This window comes from Dermacentor silvarum, chromosome 11, assembly GCF_013339745.2.
Source record: "Dermacentor silvarum isolate Dsil-2018 chromosome 11, BIME_Dsil_1.4, whole genome shotgun sequence".
In the NCBI taxonomy this organism is placed as follows: Eukaryota; Metazoa; Arthropoda; class Arachnida; order Ixodida; family Ixodidae; genus Dermacentor; species Dermacentor silvarum.
The window spans coordinates 71,642,755-71,667,360 of record NC_051164.1 but is presented as its reverse complement, the minus strand read 5'-3'; the positions used below and the strand labels follow the sequence as shown (position 1 = coordinate 71,667,360).

Sequence of the window (24,606 nt, the reverse complement as noted above, 5' to 3'; positions counted from 1 at the left end):
ATCTTCCGAGGAGCCCTTTGCGTGAAGCTGCTGATTTTTTGTTCCAAACGCACACACATACACACACACAATTCAGCGTACTGTCGCATTTTTCTTCTGTTGTGTCTTTGCATAAATCGATTGAAGAATTAAGGAGTGTTCAGAGAGAATTAATCTCCGACCGTGCGGGCCTTCCGGCGAGTCCTTCAATTCCAGCTATAGTATCTCCGCTCAGCGCCCTTATAGCATATGCAGTCTTATTGAATGGTACGTGTTATCGATGAAAGCGAGCACTTGTATGGTTAATATAATATAACTAACTCAATCCGGCAGTGACGAAACACGGCATTCGCTACGGACCAAAAATAATGTTGCTGCGGGCAGCATGCTATTGAAAATTTTAAATTGACAGCTTCGATCTGGCGTAGGTTACCGTCGCTTTACATCCACCACGTGACAAATTTTGCTAAGATAACAAAAGCTGCGTTCCATGAGCCAAGCTCCATGCTTCTCTGCAAATGACGGAAACATCACATATGTAGTTCATTCGCAGCCATGCAAATGTCCCGGTCCATTTCATCGCTGGAAAATTACAATTTCGCAAAGATTCGGTCCATTGCTTGAACATCATACAGCCATGTCATAGGCCTTGCTGCCTGCAAAATGTAGTACATGCTTTCTGGCATATCGTCTCAACCTGACACGCGCATGCCGGTCACATCGTGATACTTAATTGTCTCCTTTCTAAAAACAATACCTAGACCGTTCGGAATAGGCACTAAAGTCGTGTTGCTTAAAATTTACAACAGAGGACAGGACAATGAATATGCGGTTAGAGCATTGGTGACGAAAAATAGATTATGCGGAAATAAATTTAAATCAGGTTCGACAAAACACGAACCACGGGTTGAGTGCAGAAAGTAAAAATCAAGTGCTTGGTGGCTCTCGCCATCTCTCTGCTTTCGAGAGGATATTCGTAATATCTATCTATGGCTGCTGTCCTGGTCGTCTAGTCGGTCTAGTAGTCTTAGTAATCCGACCGTGTTGACCCGATCTAGAGTGTACTAGATTGGGGAAGTGGCTCCAACGAGGGCTCTGCGCTGAGGCATTTTTTATTGACAATCCAGGTGGCGCCACGGTCGCTTTCTCCCGAATGAGCGGCCCCGCTCGCCGACCGGACGCTTGTCGCGTCGGAGACCCTACCGCAGCTGCATGGAGCTTTGACAGGCGGATACTCGGTGGCGGTAACACTGAGATTATATCCCACCGATCCATAGTAAATAAAATGGAAAAAGAGCGGCGGAAAGAACGCAAACGGCGCAACAACGACGGTGCGTCGAGCAGACGACAGCTACTCAGCCCGTGAGCTCGCCTGAGTCAATGAGCACTGCCGAAACAGCCGGAGCTAACGTTTATTGGTCGGAGATTCATAATAAGGTGACGGCAGCGCCGCCACATTTTCCGCGTTTCATGCTCTAGTGCACTCTACCCGCTCGCTTTCCGCAGCGGGAGACAGCTGGGTTTTTATTCTGTGATAAACGGTGATACAGTGGCGGTCTTTTCGTGCTCGTTGGGTGTTTTTTTTTTCCAGCTTAGTGTGTACTAAAAGGAAGCGTTGACAGAGAATACCGCTAAAAAGCGACGCAAGATATACTTAGACGGGGATGGCTACTTCGACGTGCCGAGGTCTACTTTGTATAGGCATGAAAAGGCGCATGCCGTCGCCATCGCATCCGCAACGTCACGAGCACAATCTACGAGCGTCGGCCCCAGTGCTCAATCGGGAAACGCGGCACAGGCTTCGCCTAACACATCGCAAGGTGGGTCGAATGACGGAGATGACAATGACATTTCCTTGCACCACAACGGCAGCGACAGCTTCATAATTGACGGTGGTGAAGAACCCGACAGCGGTGATGAACGCGACGATATGAACAGCGCAAGAAGGGCAAATGACACTTGCGAATGTGGAGACAGCTCTGACAGTAGCGACGAGTATGATGCCAGCAATTTCTCTGATGGTGACAGCACGTTGCCGTCCTGGTTTTCGCAGTACGGCGGCGAAAAATTGCCTAACTCAAATGTAACAAAGGCGGCCGCAATAGCAGCAGTAATGTCGTTCGCGGTTTCTCATGGTTAGACGTGGACAGCACTGGGCGACCTAGCGAAGCTGATAAACTTTATTGGGGGCACAAATGTCTTGCCTCAGAGCAAATTCACATTTCGGAAGCTCTGGGCGAGGGACATGCAGGATGTTGTGCAGCATCACTTTTATTGTGAGCCATGCAAACGCGTCATGGCAACGCAGGGCAATTCGGCTGAGTGCAAAAGCTGTCACAGTGTCAGAACAACCCAGTCATTGAAAAATGAAGGTTCCTTCTTTTTCATTCTTAACCTGGCAACGCAACTCAGCCTTATGATCGAACGGACCAAAGAGGAACTACATGGAAGCCTTGAAGCACTTAAACAGCCATCAACAACAATCAGTGACATTACGAAAGGCCAATTCTACAGCAGGCTGAGAGAAGAACAGAACCTTCGCCCTGATGATTTGACGTTGACAATAAATACTGATGGGAGTCCTGTATGGAAATCTTCGAAGACCTCAGTGTGGCCCCTGCAATTTATTGTTAATGAACTCCCTCCGCATTTGCGATTTAAGCACCCGGTTCTTGCTGGGCTCTGGTTCGGCAGAAAGCACCTAGAAATGCAACTGTTTCTTGAGGAGTTCGTGAATGAGGTGAACAGTACAGGGGTTGTGAAGTGTACTCACAAAGGCGACATTGATGTATCAAAGCCTTATGTATTGTGTGTCTCCGTTGATGCACCTGCAAGAGCAACTGTGCAGAACATGGTGACCTTCAATGGATATTTTGGTTGCACATGGTGCCTGAATCCAGGAGAGCACAGGGAAGGTAAGTAAAATATTTTGTATTTCGATCAGTCTCCAAAATTTTCCTTTATTATGTATATTTTTTTAAATTCGAAGGTTTTTCTTGCCGCATATAACGCGTGCAGTATGTTATATACACATGTACATTTTGTAAAATGCAGATATTTCGTATAGATGCGCACAATGTATGGTACAACATAAACATGCTAACATGGACTCTAGATGTAAGCAACAAAATATTACTTTGTTATTTTCACTTATGTTATTGTTGCACCCTTTTTTATGTTCATTAGGGAGCATGCGGTACACAATGGTGCCTCCGATGGAACAGAGAACTTCAGACCGTGTCAAGAGTGTGATGCATCTGGCAAGCAGGCTTAAAGAAACCATCAATGGCACCACCATGGCTTAAAGGGACCGTCAGCCTTGATGAACTTGAAAGGTAAGTAAGAAGCATTTATGCTCTAATTATTTTTCTGATTGCAGTGGTACCTGAGTCACATGGACATGTCTCAAAGACCCTTGAGTCAAAGGTAATTGAAACTGCTAAACTCTGTCAAACTTGAAGGAGTTGTGTTACCGCCACAAGGCACTTCTCAATGGCTATCAAGTTTCAGTTTCATGTCATGGAACGAGTGGCACATTGGTTGCCAAACTAAAGCTGCACAAAAAACAACAAAAAGAACTGTCATTTGTAACACTATTAGTGCATATATAAATTAATTTTACCTAGACGCTTGCAGTTTTTGCTCATAGTTTTTAGCGAATGTTTTCGTAGCAGGTATTTCTTTTTGATGTTTATTCGCAACTGCCACTAGAAGGCTTTAGTGATTTCGAGGGAGTTTCATGAAACTATGTTGACTTGATGACCGTCGAATTTGCCCATGCAGTAGCACCCAAAGTTCCGTTATGTCAAGGCTGTCGGTTGCAGAGCCTTAGAAGAGCATCTGGATTCACAAGAGCATCTGGAGAGCCTTAGATATTCCTGGATTCACAGCTTTGCTGCTTTTGCGCTATGGGCAGTGCAAATGATTCACTGCTGTATTGTACGTGTCCATAACATAAACCACGTCCTTTAGTGACAGTTGTGTTCAATAATTAGAAATATGTGATTCGAAGACAAACTGAGAGTTTTCTCTCTCTGAAAACGATTCATGGCGGTGGCAGATATCAGATCTTGTATGGTATGTGATAGTACTGAATATTTATATAATTTTGTCTGTTCACTTTCCATGTACCAACTTTAAGGGGCATATATTGGGTTCTTGCAGTTGCATTGCAGAAGACTTGTGTGCATAGCATAGTTATTTGTTAAAACGTCTTCGCCTGACATTAGTTCCAACGAAAGCAGACTCAAAATTCTGAGAAGCTTAAAATAGCGCAAGACATACAAGGCAAAATGGAAAGACAGACTATACGAGTGCTAGCCTACAACTGGAGTTAAAAGGACACCCCCTGCCCCTGGTTTACATCAGTGCATGCACAAAAACAACCACAATCACAAAACGTTTTATGGTATAGAGGCTGATAAAACATGAGCCTAAAATGACATGAAAAAAGAATGAGGTACTATAAACTTGGAATGAAGCACGAACACAACCGAAAGATTTTAAAATTTTTTCGAAATGCTTACTGTAGGCACACCTAAAAAAGGCTGTCACCAGCTCAGCAAGAACAATTCCTTCACAATTAATGGCACAAATGGCATACTAACAACTCCATCCGGCCCCCGCCTAATCATCTCTGCTGCCTCAATTTGATCACACACCAAATAAATAATCTCCACTGCACAATTTCATCACCCAAGCATTCTACACTGCACCATGAAAAGGATACTACAGGAGGTCCTTGAGTGGCTCCTTTTTGTGCGGAAGCAAAAAAAGAAGTGTAACAAAGATATGTATCTTGTATTTCACAGCAAAGTTGTCTTCTTGATCAGATGGGCAGTTGTATAAAAGGCTAGCTTACGAAGCATGCAAATGTTTTGAAGGGCTAGATGATATACTCTCACCACGCATTGTAGCAAGTGCAAGTGGCATCCTGAAGACGTATTCTTGGACAGTCACTTTCAGTGATTCTATCACTTTTGCCAGACATAGTACACGGTAAGTTTAATGGCTCGAGCAGTTTTACTCAACCAGCCAAATCAGTGTTGGTGTGTACTGAATGAAGGTGATGTCTCCGTAAGTTACGGTCCAATAATATGTCCTCCGATTTTGACGGGTCCTTTGATTGTGTGAAAATATTCTGAGTGGAGCGCCTGCGAAGTATTTGATGCATTTTTCATACACAAAAAGACTTCATTGTACGATGTGCACAAAATCTTGGTCACATGAAAACAATCTAGAAAGGACAACGGCCTCCTTTTGTGTGATAAAATATCACATAAGAAATGGTGAGCTAGCTGTGACGGTCATAATGCGATCTGATGCTGGAAAACAAAGGGCAAATGTAGGCATAGAATGGCAATGGAGAAACCTGTGTGAAGGCGCATCGAGGGGCAATAAGCCAAACATTAAGTTCTGAGGTGGCTGCCAGTCTGTTCTGATGATTTTCGTTAGACAGCTTTCTTCAAGCCTAGGAGAGAGCGCAAAAGCAGGCATGAAGGAGCGATGTTCGAAACAAAACGAGCGGAACCCTCTCAGGTTAAGTTGAAAACACGGTGCCCATCAGCATCACTATCTAACCTGGGATGAGTATCTGGCCATATGATCATGCGTTAAAGTTCATAGCAAAAGCGTGATAGTAAAATTTGGTTTTATCTAGGCAGGAGAGACTTTCCCCTTCCTCATAAAAAGTTAAATAGAGCGCAGGCATTGACCCTCAGATTATTGCAAACAGGCTCGTATCCCAGCCCGGCTTTATTACACAAGCTTTATCCCGACACTTATGCCAGTAGTTCTTGCAGGCACTGCAATGACTTCGCTAGCCTAGACCACATGCTCTGGCGTTGCCCCTCGTTGCGAGGCACGGAACAAATCAATGAGGACAAGTGGTTCTCCGCTATCAGGAGCCCCGATGCCGGGGCGCAACTATGGGCTGTCCAGAGGGCCCACGATGCGGCGGTCGGGCATGGCCTGACTGTCCGAACGTGGGAGCTGCCCGCTGCGCGCTAAGTCGCGTACCTCAGGACTTTTATTAAAGTTTTACATCCATCCATCCATCCATCCATCCATCTATACTAACACAAGATACATCTCTTCGTACAGGTCTGGACCTTGTTAACGGATACAGCATTGAGTATATGCACTGTGTCCTACAAGGTGTTTCAAAGCAGCTGACGGAAACAATTCTATCAAGTTCAAACTCTGATCAGCGTTTCTATTCTGGTAAAGTAACCCTTTCCACTCCCATTTAGTTTGTATTATATTGCTTACATAGTGAAATTACAAGATGCGTGACTTGTAGAATAAAGTGGATTCACACAGCAAACAAAATCCATTGGGATTGCCTGACCATGTGTCATGGGACTTTGCATCATCAATTTGATGCTTCTTTACCTAGTTCACAATTATCATAGATACATCTTAGGTGTCTTCACTGGTCAATTTTGGTGCATAATGATGCTGTATTCCTGGCTACAAGTAATTCTTTGACATTTGAAAAGGCGTATTGCTGTCTTCATTGCCTTTGCAGGCATCCGTTGATATGGGTGCAGTGTCTGTGAGTGCATTAACAGCATTGCATACTCAAGCTGTGGTGTAGGTGAGCTTTCATTTCACAGGATTTTATTCCTAATGAAGTCACTTTCTAAGGTTTTTTGCACTTGTCTGCATTCACACTTTTATCTTCCAGAAAGTGGCAATTGTTAGTATAGGATCACATGGTGTGCGACTCTACCTTGGAAAATATCCAATAGATCTGGACTGCCATATTTGCTTGTACATGCAACTCTATTACAAAACTATTAAATCAAAATAGAACAACTTAACAGGCCGTCATATTAACTGCTTAGCTTCAGGAGCGTAGCCAGGCGGTGGCACACTGGGCAGTGACCTCCCCCTCCCCCCCACCACCCACAAAAAATTGCCGGGTTTGTATGGTGCCTGCCTTGATCCCCTCCCTCCCCATACCCGGTCAAGTTGGAGCCCCCTGCCTCCCGTAAAAAAATTCTGGCAACGCCACTGCTTAGCTTTTTGTTTAACATAACACTAGCACTGCTGCAAGAATGACATACTTTTTCATCTGTTTTCAACCATTTCACTCATGCCCCTACAAATATATATATAATTTACAAAGTACCTCTTAACTGAACTGAGCCCTAGGTTTTAATGTGTCCTCGGAATCAAATAGTCGACTTATGACAATTTTTGGGCGTGTAATGCTGTTTATTTCAATCTGTTTTGAGCATTTGTTGACCCAGATTTATTGGGTGACACCGATAAAAATAATTAAGTTTGGTGACATTTACAGGTGCACCATCAGCACTTTCCCGAATAGATGCACGGCTGCTGTCTATCAAGCCACCTCACTGCATCACACGACTGCCACGGTCCGTTCAAGAAAGATGCCATTGGAAGGCATCTGAATGGAGACACTGGTTCCTCTTCTATGCTTTGCCTTGCCTTAATGACATTCTTCATCAAGAGTACTGGAGGCACCTCTCCAAGCATTGCGAGGGTATATATATATCCTGCTTCAAGAGGAACTCACCATTCTTGAAATTGACAAAGCTGGTAAGATTCTAAAACAAGTGCCAGTGCATGCGTACAAGCCAAGTTGGAATTCAAAAGCCTATGTGAGCTTATGGTAATGCCTGCAAATACCCCATGCTGTACATTTACTATCAGTCTGCCTGTTGTACTGCAGTGAGTTAACCTGTTAAATTTTTTAGGTCTTGTATGGCAAAAAGCATGTGCACATAGCAGGGATCTGGAAGATGAGTATGGCAGATAAGATGGAACATACTAATCACTGTTTTACTCAGAGTTAGCATAGTGAACATATACATTCGCATGATGTAGCAAGCCTTCTTACACATAGGAAAAACATGGCAATACAATTTGATGACATATGGCATGCATAACGCTACAGAATTTTTTTTGCAAGGTGCAAAGAGATTGAAAGGTCGCTAATGCAGCCAGTGGGCCTCAGTTGCCTGAGGCCCTCTATGTAGCCCATTGCTACAGGCGTGCTTGTGGGCGCTGTCTCCGAAGTTTCGTCGTCATCTGATTCCTCCACGTCGCTCTCGGCTCGCACTTCACGATCGATGCCCTCGTCCGTGCATGGTTTCGCAATGGCAGCATCTTCGTCAACAGAAATAAAATATTCGAGCCAATGTCATGGCTCCCCATCTTGGAGTCAACAACGCACTGCCAGAAATCGCCGCCCAACTGATCCTCTTTGGAAGGTTCTGCGTCGACGAAGCCGGCTTTTTGGAAACAGTTGCGCACGAAAGTGGCCATCACCTCCGCCCAGGCCACCTTCACAATATCAATGGCTGAATGCAGTAGAACACGCGGCAAGTTGGTGGCCGGGCAGTCAACAGCAATGGGCGAGCGATCCATAGTGCGGGGCCTATACGATGCCTTAAAGGAACGTATTATGCCTAAATCAAGAGGTTGAACTTTCGAAGTTGTATTGGGCGGCAGAAAAAGTAGTCACTGCCGTCAGAGAAGGCAGAACGTGGTGCGCTGAGCAGTTGTCAAGCACAAGCATCACGCGCCTGCCTTGCCACTGCATGTTGCAGTCCAATTTGCCGAGTCACTCTGCGACTAAATTGTGCGTCATCCACGCCTTCGCATTGTGCCTGTAGTGCACGGGCACATAGTTTCTAAAGCAACGCGGCCTCTTTGATTTTGATTTTCCGAACACAAAGGGCACACGCCAGTCGCTGCCATCCATATTAGTGCACAGAAGTGTCGTAATGCACGCTTTACTGTGTCTGCCGCCAGCGCATGAGTCGCCTTTCATGACGTGCATTTTGTCTGGCAGCATCTGATAAAGTAACGCAGTTTTGTCTGCAATATACACGTCCTGCTCCGCATAGCTTGCAATGACAGCTCCATTTGCTACCAGCCAAGTAGCAACGTCTTGGTCGCTCGCTGAAGCCGCCTCGCCGACAATCGATTTAAAAATGATCCCATGCTGCACTTTGAGTCAATGTAGCCAGCCATTGCCTGGGCAGAAGTCAGAAAAATCTAGCAAGAATGCGAAGTTCTTGGCTTTGCCCAGCATCATTGGTCCACTTATCGTAATGTTTCAAGCCCGTGCGTCAACAAACCACTTGAGCAGTGCGTCCTCTATGTCTGCATAGGTGGCCTTCCGCAGGCGCTTTCTGTTGTCGGCACCGAAGCTGGCGATCTTCTGGTTCTTTAGAATTGTCGAGATTGTTGATTTCGACATGTTTTACTTCTTCACCAACTCTCAGTTCTTTGCACCTTGAGATAGTTACGTCCAAATTGATCGCTTTGTTGCCATGTCGAGCACTTTTGGTTTTGTGACCGCGGCAGGCACAGCAGGCTCCCCCTGCCATCCTGGATTCAACTCAAACGCGACTACGACGAACCGCTCGCGCCACACACACACACTGACAGGGCAAACAAAGTGCCGCAACTGATGGAGCAAATGTACACGTGCCTTAACCAAGCAAGGAAGCATGGAGACTAGTGATGTCAGATGTGGCGGAGTGACACAGCCAAAACGGAAGGATGTTATAGCCCAAAAGTGCCCAAACATTCAGTCGGGCATCGGTAGCTTGTAGCCAAAACAAAGCCATCATTTCTGCTTTATAGCGTAAAATGGCAGAAGAACGAGTCATCAGAACAAACTAGTAATATTTTTAATGTTTTCTTTATTTGCAAGTAAATGTGGTAACTGAAATTCAATATTTCGCCAACTTCCCCATGGCGCACATGTGAAATCGAACTTACGTCAGCAGCCGGCCGGCGTCAGCTTAAGAGTGCACCCATCATTTCTAGCCGGCCGGAGCGCACCTGCGTAGACAAGTGAATGCGAGGGAGTAGTGAGAGAGAGAAGAGGGGAGCAGAGTTGCGAGGACGGGCAGGAGGGCAATCTTGGAAGCCACACGTGGGCAGCGCGTGTCGGCTGGGAGAGGGCGTGGCTGCGGAAAGAGGGTAGCTCGCTTTAGAGGGGCACGAAACGGGTAGTTCGCCTGCGAGGAGGCTCGGGAAAACGGTCCACGCGTGCAAAAGGGTGAGAGGCCGTGGTTATATCATCCATCGCAACACCGGGTTTACGTCTTCCTCCTTTAGCTGTAACCGATCGGCAGTGCTCAAAGACATTCGTTGTACATGCAATTTTGTGCCATTGAAATAATGTATAGTTTGACGGTCGCGGGGGGCTGGTTTCGTTCGTTATAAGCGAACGTTCGTCTTAAGTGGCGCCCTTATATGTATGCTCGACTGTATAACCTAACCTTAGATGGAAAGAAAGCCCTGGTTGCATGTGTGGAGACTGTGGAGAATACATTTTCAAATTTGTAAAGGCACTGTATTCCTCCTAATTATCACTGCGGTCTTTGCACAAGCCCTGTGTGCCTGTTTACATGTCGGGCAGCATGAGAGTACATGTGTAAGCCTTCATGCATACTTTACCTAAAAAATGCAAAAAAAAAACAAACAAATTGGGTGATGGCCTTGGCTGAATACTATTTTACTTTTCAGAGTCTCTTCTGAAGAACTTCGTGTCGAGGTGCGAGGCATTATATGGTGTGGCGTTCATGACATATAATGTCCATGCCCTCCTCCACCTTGGAAACTGCGCCCGTTCCCTGGGACCCCTTTGGGCACATTCTGCGTTCGTGTTTGAAGGGGGAAATGGTAACATTCTGCGGCAGATTTCTGCAGCAAAGGGCCTTCCGGACCAAATTATAGAGCGAATCATGTTTCAGCAGCTACAGCGTGTACTTGAAAGTCGACTTCTACCTTCTGAAGAAAAAAGGTTGTGCAATGGTTTCCTTGGATATTCACCCGTAAAAAACTTTTTCCGTGTGGATGGCCTATCGCTCTTGGGCATAGGTAAGAACATAGTGCTGAGCGCTGAAGAGCAAGATGCAGTGTATGATAGGTGTGGAGTGGCTGTATCCACTGCTGTGGAATATGAGCGGTTTGTGCAAAACAAGCAAGTTTTCGGTAGCACTGGATTCAGAAGACCGTCAAAATCGGATACTACCTTTGTGCGGACAGATGCTGGGTGCTATGCACGAATTGAAAATATAATTGTGCTCGAAGAGACAGGCTGTTGTGTTGTCATCTGCAGACCCGTGATTACGGCAGACATTCGTGCCATTTCTCCTCACATAAAGGAGTGCTTCCTTTCATGTGATGGAACACGGAATGTGTTCTTGCCTAATGAAATTGTTGACAGCTGTCTATGCATAGACTTTGTGCAAGAAGATAAGATGTTCATTTGTCACCTCCCAAATAAGATTGAAAGGGAGTAAAGGGACGCTAAAGAGGAAAACGAATTTAGCTGTGTTAGTAAATAACCGTTCCTCATTACCAAAAGCAAAGTGTCTAAAGCTACGGCAAAATGGCAGATCCATAAGGTGAACGCCCTACTGCAACTGCATTCCGCAAAGCTACTCACTGCTTATCACAAATGTATACCACCCCTTCATCACATATGCATACCCCCCCTTCATCACATATGCGAGGTGGCATCTGCAAAAATAAGAGGGGGGAGGACAGGCTGCAGAGCTTTTTGATGCCAGTCAGTGCTAGCGCAGAGGAGGGCTTGTTATTTTAACGAAGGTACATTTACAAGTGGCTCTGGGCATTAAATATGTTAGAAAAGAATTAATGTATGTAAAATGCACAAAAATCTGCCTTCAGAAATCTTTTAATGAACAAAAATAATGGAGTACAGGCCCCAACATTTCCCAGGTAGCGGTTAATGTTACAACTGAGGATGCAGCGTATGAAACTTCAGCGGTATTGTTGCAGTAATATATCCAACCTTCACGCTGCAGTGTAGGGTTCGGTTTCCGTCACCTTATTTCTTTGGCTGATCTTTTTTGCGGCAGTTTCCATCACAAGGGTTCCCAAACTCAGTTCTATGGAACCCAGAGGTTCATTGAATGGCATTTCATGGTTCCGGCAGCAGTCAACACGAATTGAACCCTGTGTTCCTTTCGGTGCATGTTTACATTAGAGTTTGAAGATTATATGTGAAAGCACAACATTACCACTTTGGTAGTCTTCACGAAAAAGATCATTGTGGCAGTGGCAAGGGTCACTTGAACCTCTTTGTGAATGAGAACTGAAGGCGACTATAAGAGCGGCCACCAGAGCTAATTGTTCAAAAAGTGCACTTCTCTGCTTTTGTTACTTAATGATTCGGTTAATTTGAGGATTGCAGTTTCAACTTCGTAGTTGTGAAATAACGCTATGTGAATATATTTTTACCAATCATCTAAGTGGACCAGTAGTGGAGCGTAATTGCATCATTGCGATAAGCATATCATAGTATTGTGTTGAGGGGCACCAAATGGAATGCATATTCCTGTGAACGCGTGCATCAGCGCTGACGAAGCAGATGTGGAAGATGTTAGTGCAGTGTCAAGCACTTCAATCTACGTAGGCTGTGCCAAAACAGGCATGCTGTACTGCAACATGCGGAATAAGATCTGATGTGAGAGAAACATCTATTTAGCTGTTCAGAGTGCTTATGCTTGATGTATCCTAACCTGAAATAAGGCATAATGGATAAGAAATGTCAGGCATACTTCCATAATAACAATGCCTGATTTGACTGACGTACCTGTCAAGGAATTTGGTGGGAGATGAAGGACTTTGATTTAGTCACAACTTACCAAGAAAAGCACTCATATCATGAGAAGATGCCGTGTATGCGTGAAAAGATGTAAAGTGGTGATGCGGTCTTGAAATTTTTGCACCAGCTTGCCATATGAGTTATAGATTTTGAAGTCTGTAAATTTTTTTCAGTAAAAACAGATGCATAGTATTCTGAATGAGCCAATGACTAGCTGAATTTAGGAAATTTTAAGAACCTTAAATTTAGTGAATTACAGTGGCTGTAATGCCAACAAACGCTTTGCGATTCGTGATGGCACACGGAAGTCTGGCTGTGGCGTTTCGGTGTGAAATTCAAAAAGAAAACGCGCGACATTTTCTCTTCTATTGATTGCTGTCACTGCGAAATCAATGAAACTAGTCTTTTCAAGACACTTATTTTGAGCTGATTCAGTATATCTCTTTAGTTTCACTTTAGTGTCACAGAGTAGGCCGTGAACTTTCCAAGCAGCTTTATGTACAAGACCCTTTTTCCAGAAACACATTTTTCTTTTTGACACCAAGCATTTTAATGTTTGTAATTTTATTCAACTTTCAACTCCTTGTCCCCATTTTTCTAAAGCGAAGATAGTTCTGTTGGAAAATTTGGCTATTTTGACATCCTTCAAAATCTACTTTCCTATTGTTGGGTGTAAATAAGCTTCTAGTAGAAAGGTGTGTATGCACATATATAGTACATGTGGATAAAGCCAAATAGCGAGATAGGCAAATTGCTAATCAAAAGATTTGAATATTTTTGCATCCCTGCTTGAGCCACCCTGCATGCCTGGTGCTTTTCTTCTTTGAGCAAAGGATGCTATCACTTACATTTTGTTCGTGGTGCCAGCACCACTCGCATCGGTGTGAGCTTCTGTAGCTGCTGAGAGATCGAAGTGGTGAAGATTAGATGGTAAAATGAAAAGGTGTATTTTAATTAGGGAACGAGAAGTGGCACTCTCTCGCCCTCAAAAGGAATGCTCTTCTAGAGAAGGCGTGTGCGAGGATGGGCCATGTCAGCAAATCTGACAGTAAATCGCGAAAGTATTTTTCTTTAGGCAGTTCACGTGTACAGTGTCCACTGCATCATCAAATAAGCTGCGAGTGGGAAAAAACAGACAATATCACACATTGCAGATAAAGCGAGCCCTACTGTATTTCCTGGTGTACAAAGCACTCATGACACGGCAAGTCTTCCAAGAGCACAGACGAAACACTTTCGCCCATACAGAGTTCTCCCATTTGGCAATCAAAAGTAGCACCACACAACTGCAAGAAATCAATCCCGAGAATCTAAGCATGGGTGGAATGAATAACAGTAAACTTGTTAAAAGCTTGACCACCAAAGGAGACATCCACATTGACACCAACCAGGTATAACAAGTCACATGTCATTCTACAAAATTTTGTGCTTTGATCCCAACAAAACATGTCCTTGTATCTAAGAAGAGTTTTAAACACCACGCTCATAGCTGAAAGAGTTACGCCCATGTCAACTAAAGCCATGGTAAATACAGTGCCGATAAGCACATCATCCCTATTCGAGGTAGTGCAAGTTGGCAGCAAAGATTTTCCAGTGATCATAAAACATGTTCTTGGCTTCTCTATCTCCCTTTTTTGTTCACCTGCTTCATGTTCAACTTTGCACCAGGAACAATATGTTTAGTAAGCCTAAGCACCAACTTGCCCAAGAACAAGTTCTTTTGGAGTACTTTCCAGTGACCTCACCTCCATGGGCTGCTCTGTCTCTGTAGCTGCTAATGCCGATGGCATCTACTGAGTGCTGCCAAGGGGGGTGCACAAACAATGTATCAGGAGTAAGGAGGGTACTGGTTTGGGCGAGTTGGTAGCAATCCATAATCAGTAGTTGTGCATGCACAAACTGAATGACAGGACAGGAATTTGATGAAGACAAGCACACTTTACTGTAATGGTGCAGCATGCGCAGACAGGTCTGGCTAGGCACAACAGTCTCAGAGCACCACTGATGCACTGTTTCCTTCATGGCTGTCACCATAGATAACCAAGTTCCTCTTGTGACAACTCCAATGAGGCGATGCTGATACACTCGACCCTTAGTTGGCTCATCTCAGTAGCCTTTGTGATCTCTCTCGTCTGATTCCTGTGTTTGGCGAGCATTGAACAATTTTCAAATACTGGCAGACACCCAGAATTCCTGAAAAGTACTCTTAAGTGCCCGTGCACTGTTCTGTGTACATTGTTATAGTGTTCATGGAGCCTATCATTTAATCATCTTCTCGTCTGCACTAAATGTGCATGTTCCTGCATGAAATTGTCTAATCCCTGTCCATCATTCAGTTTGTGCGCAACAATTTATTCTCAGAAAGTGTTGAAAATGTATTGTGGCGCCGCGTAACATGCCTGTGTTAATGGCCATGGAGATGAGAGGTATAGTGAAGAAAACCAACATTCGACTGGGCTAACCCTGTACCGGTCCAGGACGGCCAGCTGTCCTGATTCACCTGCATTGTACGTTTGAAGTAAACACCTTTTGCCTAAAAATATTTTCTGTTAACACAGTATATTTGGGTTTTTAACCTTCCTTGTATAAACGGAGATGCTACGAATTGGAATTTTACTTGCTTCAATGTTTTCTTTAAGATACTTATGGTCATTTTCACTACTTATGTCATTGCAGGATGTTTCAGCAATGTATATTGTGCTTTGTATTCTATTGGTTCACTTTTGTACATATTTTGTATAGGCAACGTAAGAAAATGTATGGTGCCTACATTTATGTTGTCCCTTGCCTTTGTTATTGATTAGCTGGCCTGTTACGAGCAATACATCCCCGGTTTTGATTTCTGGAATGTAATACAAAAAGCTCACTTTCAACCCCTTACTTGATTGTAGTAAAACACGTGTTTCATTTTCTTTTATTGGTGTTTTCATCATGACTGCTCTGTGTTGATAAGACTACTGTGATGATGTGGATAGTGGCGTGCGGTGGCGAGAAGACCTGCTTCGAATGATGATTGTAATGTGGCTTCAAGAAGAGGATTGGTGATGATGGTAATGGAAGATGACGACACGTGCCACGAACGAAGAAGCGACGAGAGCATGCAGAGCGTGAGAGCGAGCGGCAGCCTCGAACGCAAGCTCGCAAAACGGCGGTTCAAGGCTCGGGTACCGGCGACCGGGTGTCCAGCTACCGTGCGGACCTGGTCGGAGATCCAGCTCGTGGCTGGGCTTTCCTGCGCGCCAGCGGCCTGCTGTGATAGCGGCCTGGTGCAGTGCTTCCTGCTTGGACCGGGACGCCTGAGCTACCAGCCTGCTGAGCGAGCCCGAGGACTGGCGACCGGGCGTCCTGCTACCGTGTGGACCTGGTCGTGGATCCCGCTCGTGGCTCTGCTCTCCTGTGTACCAGCGGCCTGCTGTGATAGCGGCCTGGTGCAGTACTTCCTGCTGGCCACCGGGGCGCCTGAGCTACCTGTCCGCTGACCGAGCCCGACGTTATAGCGGCCGATGCGTTACAGGCCAGGCGTTACTGGCCAGCTACAGCAGTGGCCTGGTGTTCTACCGGCCTGCTGTTTTCCTCTTGCTTCCGCGTCGCGACAAGGTGCGGCGCGACAGCAGCGACGTAGCCACAACGACGCTCCACCGTCACAAACACCGTCACGGGCACCGCAACGACGATGCACACAGGCGAGTGTTGAAGCACGAGTGCTAGGCACGTGCTTTATATCGAAGGACAACTTCCGAACTATAGGCCACGTACATGTAAATCGCGTGTATGTAAATAGTCTGTATCGTGCTAGCGTGTCTGTTTAAAGTCTGTGTTTCGTTAGCAAGCTCCCGTCTGCCGTGTGATTATTAAACGGATCCTGGGCCCAACTGGAAACCGGCAAGTTTGTCGTTGTCGTTTCCTCATCACAATCTGGCGAGCTTGCCAGGATCCGCCAGTAACATCCCAAACGCGGAGACCGGCATTCGGGTGTATACACGCAGCACTAGACGTCCGATATGGATTTATACAAGTTAGCCGCCACTGCAGCACAGTTAGGCTTGTCTTGCGCTGAACTTCGTGAATGGATTGAAAAAGAACAGGCTAGGCAGAGGGACGAACGAGCAGCTGAGCTAGAGGCAGCCAAAGCAGCAGCGGAAAGTCAGCGGTTAGCCGATGAAAGGCAGCGACAAATCTTGCAGCTGAAGCTCAAGCTTAAAGAAGGAGCGCAGAGCGAGATATATGCCCCAGCAGCGCTCGTATCGTCACAGAAGCTACCCTGCTTCAATCCCCACAAGTTACTGCCACTGTTTGATGAACGACGCGACGACCTCCACGCGTATCTGCAGAGGTTTGAGCGCGTAGCCACTGGACAGGACGAGGCAGGTTGTAAACTTGCAAACAAGGACAGAAAGGCAATGCATATAAAAGAACTAATCGAGCTAGGTGAGAGCATGGGACTAGAGAAAACGGAGTTGAGAGCTTGGGTGGAACAACAGCGGTCATTGGAGTGCGAGAGGCGTGCTGCTGAAAGGGAAATGGAAAAAGCTCGCCATGCAGTGCAGCTTCAAGCTGAGCGAGTGCGTCATGAAGAAGAGCTATGCGTCCTCAAATTGCAGATCGCAGCTCGTGAAGCGCTCACTAGCGCTATGACTTTCGGCAGCATTACTCCATCCGATGGTGAAGCTGGTAATGGGGTTATTGCTTTGTCTTCCCCGCATCCCGCAACCAAGTCTTAAGGTTTGAAAACGGGCAATGAGGCGGCTCAAGGGTGCTTGACGCGTGAGCAAGCATTGTATGTTTTTCATGATCACGAAGCTCGCAACGTTGACAAAGCTAACGAAAGAACTGCCCTAAGCCACAAAGATAAATCACAAGAGTGGAATTGTGACTCAGCACCAAAGCAGTCTTCTGATTTTGGTTTTTTGTTGGATTCAAGCACTTGAATCGCGGAGGCTGCTACGCAAACGAAAGTTCATGTGAGCCCCATCCTCCATGACTCTAAACAAGACGCCGCGCAGCCTTGTTCTCTGGTGTAACCAGCAGAACATATTCCTAGCAAACTCACCCAGCCAATCTTTCTCATCCTATGAGAGTGGACTCACCCATGATGTCAAAGCAAATGCCTAGTAACCAGGCAGTGACTCCACTGGTACATGACGTAAGCGTGATCAACCTATTTCACAAGCGTATACTAGCTGCAGCTTGCCAGGTGAACCCAAGATCTAACAAGAAACCACCTGTAAGATATACGGAAGCGCGTACTCACTCACCTTCAAATGTGAACAGAGACGACCAGACGAATGTTCCGTACCTTCTACTGAATCATGAGAAAGTTAACTCAGGGAATTCAACAGCTCATTTGCATTCTAAGATCCCAACAAGATTAGGGATACCAGACAATTGCTTTGTGCAAGCATATGTCAGGGACATAGGAGTGGCTGACCTCACTCGACGCAGCACATCTGGCATTGCTTGGCGTGCGTGGTTAACTCATGAAAGACCGGTACGTAGGATTGAGACATCCGCGGTTCGGTTAATTTGGGAGCGGGTAACATAATTCAGTATACCTGCACCGGCTTGCTCTACTCTGGACTCTGACAAAGATGTGAACGGTTTTTCGTGTTTCTTGGACACTATTATTTTGTGTCATCGTGATTGCCGCTCACAGTACTGCAGTTTTTTTATTAGAACTTTGGATTGTGAGACCTTTCCATTTCTTTTGTGAGAACTTTGGCTTGTGTTCCAAAGTCTCCACGTGTTTTCTGATCACTGTGTAAACAAGAATTGTTTGAAAACCAAGAACTTTTCTTGAACTATTCGCACGTGCCAGCACTCGTGCACACCATCTTCTTATGTTGTTTAGAATAGTTGCGGGCAACTATCTTAAGTGCAAGGGACCCTTGTGATGATGTGGATAGTGGCGTGCGGTGGCGAGAAGACCTGCTTCGAATGATGATTGTGTTGTGGCTACAAGAAGAGGATTGGTGATGATGGTAATGGAAGATGACACGCGCCACGAACGAAGAAGCGACGAGAGCACGCAGAGCGTGAGAGTGAGCGGCAGCCTCGAACGCAAGCTCGCAAAACGGCGGTTCAAGGCTCGGGTACCGGCGACCGCGTGTCCAGCTACGGTGCGGACCTGGTCGGAGATCCAGCTCGTGGCTGGGCTATCCTGCGCGCCAGCAGCCTGCTGTGATAGCGGCCTGGTGCAGTGCTTCCTGCTTGGACCGGGACACCTGAGCTACCAGCCTGCTGAGCGAGCCCGAGGACTGGCGACCGGGCGTCCTGCTACCGTGCGGACCTGGTCGTGGATCCCGCTCGTGGCTCTGCTCTCCTGTGTACCAGCGGCCTGCTGTGATAGCGGCCTGGTGCAGTGCTTCCTGCTGGCCACCGGGGCGCCTGAGCTACCTGTCCACTGACCGAGCCCAACGTTATAGCGGCCGAGGCGTTACTGGCCAGCTACAGCAGTGGCCTGGTGTTCTACCGGCCTGCTGTTTTCCTCTTGCTTCCGCGTCGCGACAAAGTGCGGCGCGACAGCAGCGACGTAGCCACAACGACACTCCACCGTCACAACCACCGTCACGGGCACCGCAACGACGATTCACACGGGCGAGTGTTGAAGCATGAGTGCTAGGCACGTGCTTTATATGGAAGGACAACTTCCGAACTATAGGCCACGTACATGTAAATCGCGTGTATGTAAATAGTCTGTATCGTGCTGTTTAATGTCTGTGTTTCGTGTAGCAAGCTCCCGTCTGCCGTGTCATTATTAAACGGATCCTGGGCCCAACTGGAAACCGGCAAGTTTGTCGTTGTCGTTTCCTCATCACAACTACTTATTCTTTATGTAACATTTCACTTATTTGCAATAAAATGTAATACGTACTACAAAATGAAAACGACAATTTCTGATACAGAAACTAACAAACCATATGCACCTCTCTGCAATTGCTCCATCTTCAGCTGGCGGTTAACATTGAAAAGTAGCCTTTGAACAAATGCACCAAGTATATTTCTTTATAACTCTTGCCCCGATTCAGTAACTACAAAATTCACATTAGAATGTCGCTCGATAGTACCTGTGTATAGTGCTATAGTCTTGGCCATCAAGTATCCGGGCTTGCCTTTTAAAAGAGCATTTTTGCAATAGAGACTGATACTTGAACAGAAGATTTCAATTTTTTGTGCAAGTAATGTCCACCTCACCGAGAAGACCAGATCATGCATTGGAATTGTGCTATCTGCCACAGGCAACAAGTACTTTTCTCCGCAACGTTTGGTAATTAATATCTCGAAATTGGTGTCATCCTGATAATTCGTGGATCCGCCAATTGTGAACTAAATGGCTAGAATTTGGAAATTGGAATATGGGACAAAAGGTATAATTATATTTCTCTCGCGTATTCTTTGTTATTAGAAACCCGTCGCGGTATTTTTGTGGCTATGGCGTTGCACTGCCCAACTGGAGCTGGTAAAATTAAAAACTTCATTAGTGAATTTTACTTGATTATATATCGCTGAAATTAAGCATTTTTTGCCAATAATGTCTGGATCTTCGAGTAGACCAACTCGTGAATTAAAATTGTGCTATCTGGCACGGGCAACCTTAAAACATTCTTTAAAGTGTTTGCTGAAACACCCTGCCCATTGACCTCCCACCATCCACCCAGTACACCCACGATTCACCGAGCACGTACACCCTTCACCCACTATTCAACCAGTACACCCATCATTCACCCACCGTTCACCCACTATCCGACCAGTGCACCCATCATTCACCCACCATTCGCTCAGGTCACCCAGTATGTACACCACCATCCACCAAGTACACCCACCATTGGGACAAGTCATCCAGTATGTATCCCACCATCCACCCAGCATCTACCCAGCACCATCTACGACACCCACCATTCACCCAGCATACCCACGATGGTTTCCAGCATGCCCAGCGTCCTATTCCAGCATTCCCAGCACGTTTGCCAGCATGCCCAGCATAAAATTAATGATGGGCAATGCTGGGATTTTCACTAGGGTCTTGTTGAACATTTAACTTCCTCCAACTTGTGCCTTCTAGAGTCCGATAAGGAGGGCTCGTTTGTGGTGATCCCGGAGCCTGTGTATTTAGATAAGGTTCATACCGTGCTGAAGAAGAACTTCGTTCCGGCCTCCGTCATGTGCAGCAAGGTAAAATCCAGGGCCTTAGGCACTACTCGAGAACTTGAAGCTCAGTAGGTTGCGTGCTAATGCCAAGAATGCCACAAATTCGGCACTTCAACTTTTTTTCTCAGTTAAAACACATAAACCTGGCCTTCCTTTTCGCTGAATTGTGTCGGAAAGGGGAACATGGCAATATGTTGTTGCTGGGTTCCTTCAGGAACGCCTCTCGAAGCTCCAGCTTGATGATCCATTCCTGGTGCCCAATTCCGCAGCAATTGTGAAATTCTTGCGGGATAGCAACCCAGGAGGATGCAAAGAATTCAGCGTTGATGTCGAAGATTTGTTTTATGCTATTCCCCAAGCAGAATTGATTATTGCTGTAAAAGAGTGTATTACAGAGAATAATGACGAGCAGAAGTTTATTTTGCATTGTGGCATTTCTGTGGAATCCTTTCTAGAAGTGTTATCTATGTATTTGTCGTCCACTTACGTATCATGGCGGGGACAGCGATACATTCAAAGGTCAGGAGTTTGTATTGGCTCCAGGGTTGCACCTGTGCTTAGCGACATCTTCTTGTCAAAAGTGGATCGGGCCGTACATGACGACCTTGGTAGGATTGCTGTTCGAGCCTTTCGTTATGTGGACGATTACATCGTTTTTGCTAATGGTGTACTGGACGACCGCGTCCTGGAGGCTCAACAAGCGTTTATTAAATCAGGGCTGGGCCTCAACTTCACCGTTGAACTACCCCATGACAATGAACTACAGTTTTTAGACATTCGCCTGCGTTTCGGTGTGTCCCATACTTGGTTTTTTCGACCTCGGTCTTTAAAAATGCCCCTAAGTTTTTCTTCGGCCCACTCCAAACCGTAAAAAATGGCATTGTTCTGTCTAGCATTAGTTCTGTTCTAAGAAAATCTTGCGCCCACATGGTAACAGATAGCGTTCAACACCAAGTAACAAGATTGACTACTGTAGGGTATCCCAGCTATGTAATAGCAGCAGTGTGTGAAAAATTAATCAAGAATATTAAGTGTGGTGTCACTGCTTCGCCTCAAGACAACGAACAGGAGCGTAGACGTTTTGCTGTGATCTCTTACCAGCATAAGGTGTCACACAATCTCAAGAACGTCGCGCAACGTTACGGTGTGAACATTGTGTTCTCCGCCCCTCAGAAAATGGCACGTTTGTGTGCACGTGTAATGAATAAAATAGACAGTTCACCTAGCAATAGCCCTTTTGTTTGCCATATTGACCACATATTGGCCGGAGTACGTCCCCTGCGTTGGCGCTGTAGTATATGAATTCCCTTTCACTTGTGGGCGTGTGTATATTAGACAAACGAGCCGCTGCATTAATATTCGTTTAAAGGAGCATTCCACGAACTGCTTGTCTGATGGCTATTCTCACGTGGCGAAACACTGCAGGGACTGTGAAAAGGAGACAAACAAGGCGTGCCGACCTATACTGAAAAAAACTAACATCTTATATCGCCATAAGGATCGCATCACGCGGGAGATCTTCGGGCCGTATGCAATTAAGAAAACGTGTGGATGCATCAGTGATCCGTCGGTGGCGCTTGCAGATTGCGAAGTGCAATATCTAGGCGCGAGACTATGATTGAAGTGTACATGTGACCATGTCTTGTTCATTTTGTTTTGTTATCCTCACTTATTATATGTCATCTTTCACACATTAAAAGTTAGTTGTGAGTCTGCGCACGCGTTGTCTTTTTCGTCCTCCTTTGTCCCTGTTCATAGCGCAGTTAAAATCTTTCTAATATGAACTTCAAGCAACTAGCCTAACTTGGTGCACTACTTGTGAATTGTAACCTTATAGTTTCGTTTTCTGAAACCTTGCGATTTTAGGCAATTTTTATTAAATAGTTGATGGCTTAAATAAAACATTCGCCACCAATAGGCACTAGATTTTGACTTTTTCTTTAAAATGCAACAAGCCTCATCAAATTTGGTGCAGCAGCGGCCTAGAAAAACTGTTTCTCCTTTTTCATGTATTTAGGAGCTCCGAGCTAAAGCTATTAACAATAATAAATACTCGCAGTGGCGCAGTACGGCTGCGTATTTTTAGCAGCTGTGACAGATACACACATGACATACGATCTTCATCAAATCACTAAACTTTTTGAACGCGCTTGAGAACGCCGTCTTGAGTGAGGATAACGATAACCTAGCTGAAATGGATCGCGTAGCAGAGGGCCGGTGCTGGAACCCCATGCTGGAACTGCTTTACGATATATTGGTGCGCAGCTCGAACGCATCCGACGGGCAGCGTACCTTCTAAGGCACATTAATCGGTAGGCCAGTTGAGTCGACGTTCTTGCTGCGTTCAGTTTTTACAAAACAAAGCCTGACATATGATGTGGAATCTCTTGCTCCAGCAGCGTTTCGACATTTCCGCTATAAGTTGTGGAAGCATGCAGTAACGATCGTCGGCATCGTATATCTGCGCGAATAAGTGCGGCGTGCTTTCCGAGTGCCCTCGCGCAAATGTCAGAGATGGAAGTTACATGCACTGGATGATAAACAATTCGCATCGTTTCTTCTAGAGCTTGCTGCAGATACAACTGTCAGCCGACACAGAAAGGGGAGGGGGGGTCGCTATATCTTTCTTGATTCTAGCAATAAGCTCCCTGCTTTTGATTTTCTTTACCCACCTCTTGGTGTTCAAATGACTTCAAGATAATAAGCTAACAAGGTTGGAGGCTTGGGCTAGTTGGTTATTCATAATTAAAACCACGTACAGTGCGAATTAAGGACGCGGACTGAGTGAGACGAGACACACTGCGCTGACTTATACGGGTGTCACATGGCGCACTTTTGATCGCGCTTCATCGCGATCAAAAGTGCGCAATGCGGCACCCGGGCCGTATAAGTCAGCGCAGTGTGTGTTGTCTCTCTCTCTCTATGTCCTCCTCCTCCTTCGCGCAGTACGTGGTTTTAATAAAGATAATACGCTTTTATATCAAACTCTCTGCATCTGTAAATGACACTGCTGTAGCTTTTGCCTGATCTTTTTCTAGCTTAATTCTGTACTTTCGTAATTAGAGCAGAATTTATGCTTATTCGGTAATCTTGTGTTGCAAGTACTACATCACGCATGAACACATATGCTTGCAACCGGTGCCACCAGAGGACCCACTCCTTGACAGCTCTTTTTCGTTATTTCTGCACCTGGCATGGCATAGAAGACAACTGGAAGTGTGACATGGAAGGCTGTCAAAAAGCTTTTAGGCTTTATAGCTACTTCCGTAAACATGTCAGCCGTCACCACAATCATCTGTTCCTCCAGACAACCACAGCTGACACATCTTTGGCACCTGTTGCTGACAACCTCGAAGAAACAGTACAAACTTATCCCTTACAAGTACAAACTTAGCTGAACAGGCATGTTTTGATGTTGATATTCTTAACACCAGTGGGCAGTGTGTTGATTGTGGTACTCCTGGCAGTAGTGATCAGTGTGCTATGGCTCTGTCTGCATTGTTGCTAAAGTGGTAAGGGGGCAGGCAGTTACCTCAGAGCACCTCGAATGAAGTTACAAATGATATGATAAACTTTATTTCAGACTTCAATGCAACCACTATTACAAAACTTGAGCAGCTCAGAACAAAAGCAGGCCGTGAAAACTTGTGGGAATCTTCACATACTTTTGTTTCTCCCCGAACAGTATACTGCCTTTCAGATCAAGGTACTTGACAGCTTTGAATACATTCCAATTTTGGAAACATTAAAAACTGTCTCAAGTATCTATGACACTTTCCAGACAACTCACAAACCTTGTCCAACTCTCCTACAGGGTGTGTCTGATGGCATGCACTTCAAGGAGCACTGCTTGT

General features: G+C 45.7%; 1 pseudogene; it reads left to right on the top strand.

Moving 5' to 3' along the window:
- The first annotated feature begins 3,230 nt into the window (after nt 1–3,230).
- Nucleotides 3,231–12,465, top strand: LOC119432663 (uncharacterized; annotated as a pseudogene).
- Nucleotides 12,466–24,606: the final 12,141 nt, after the last annotated feature.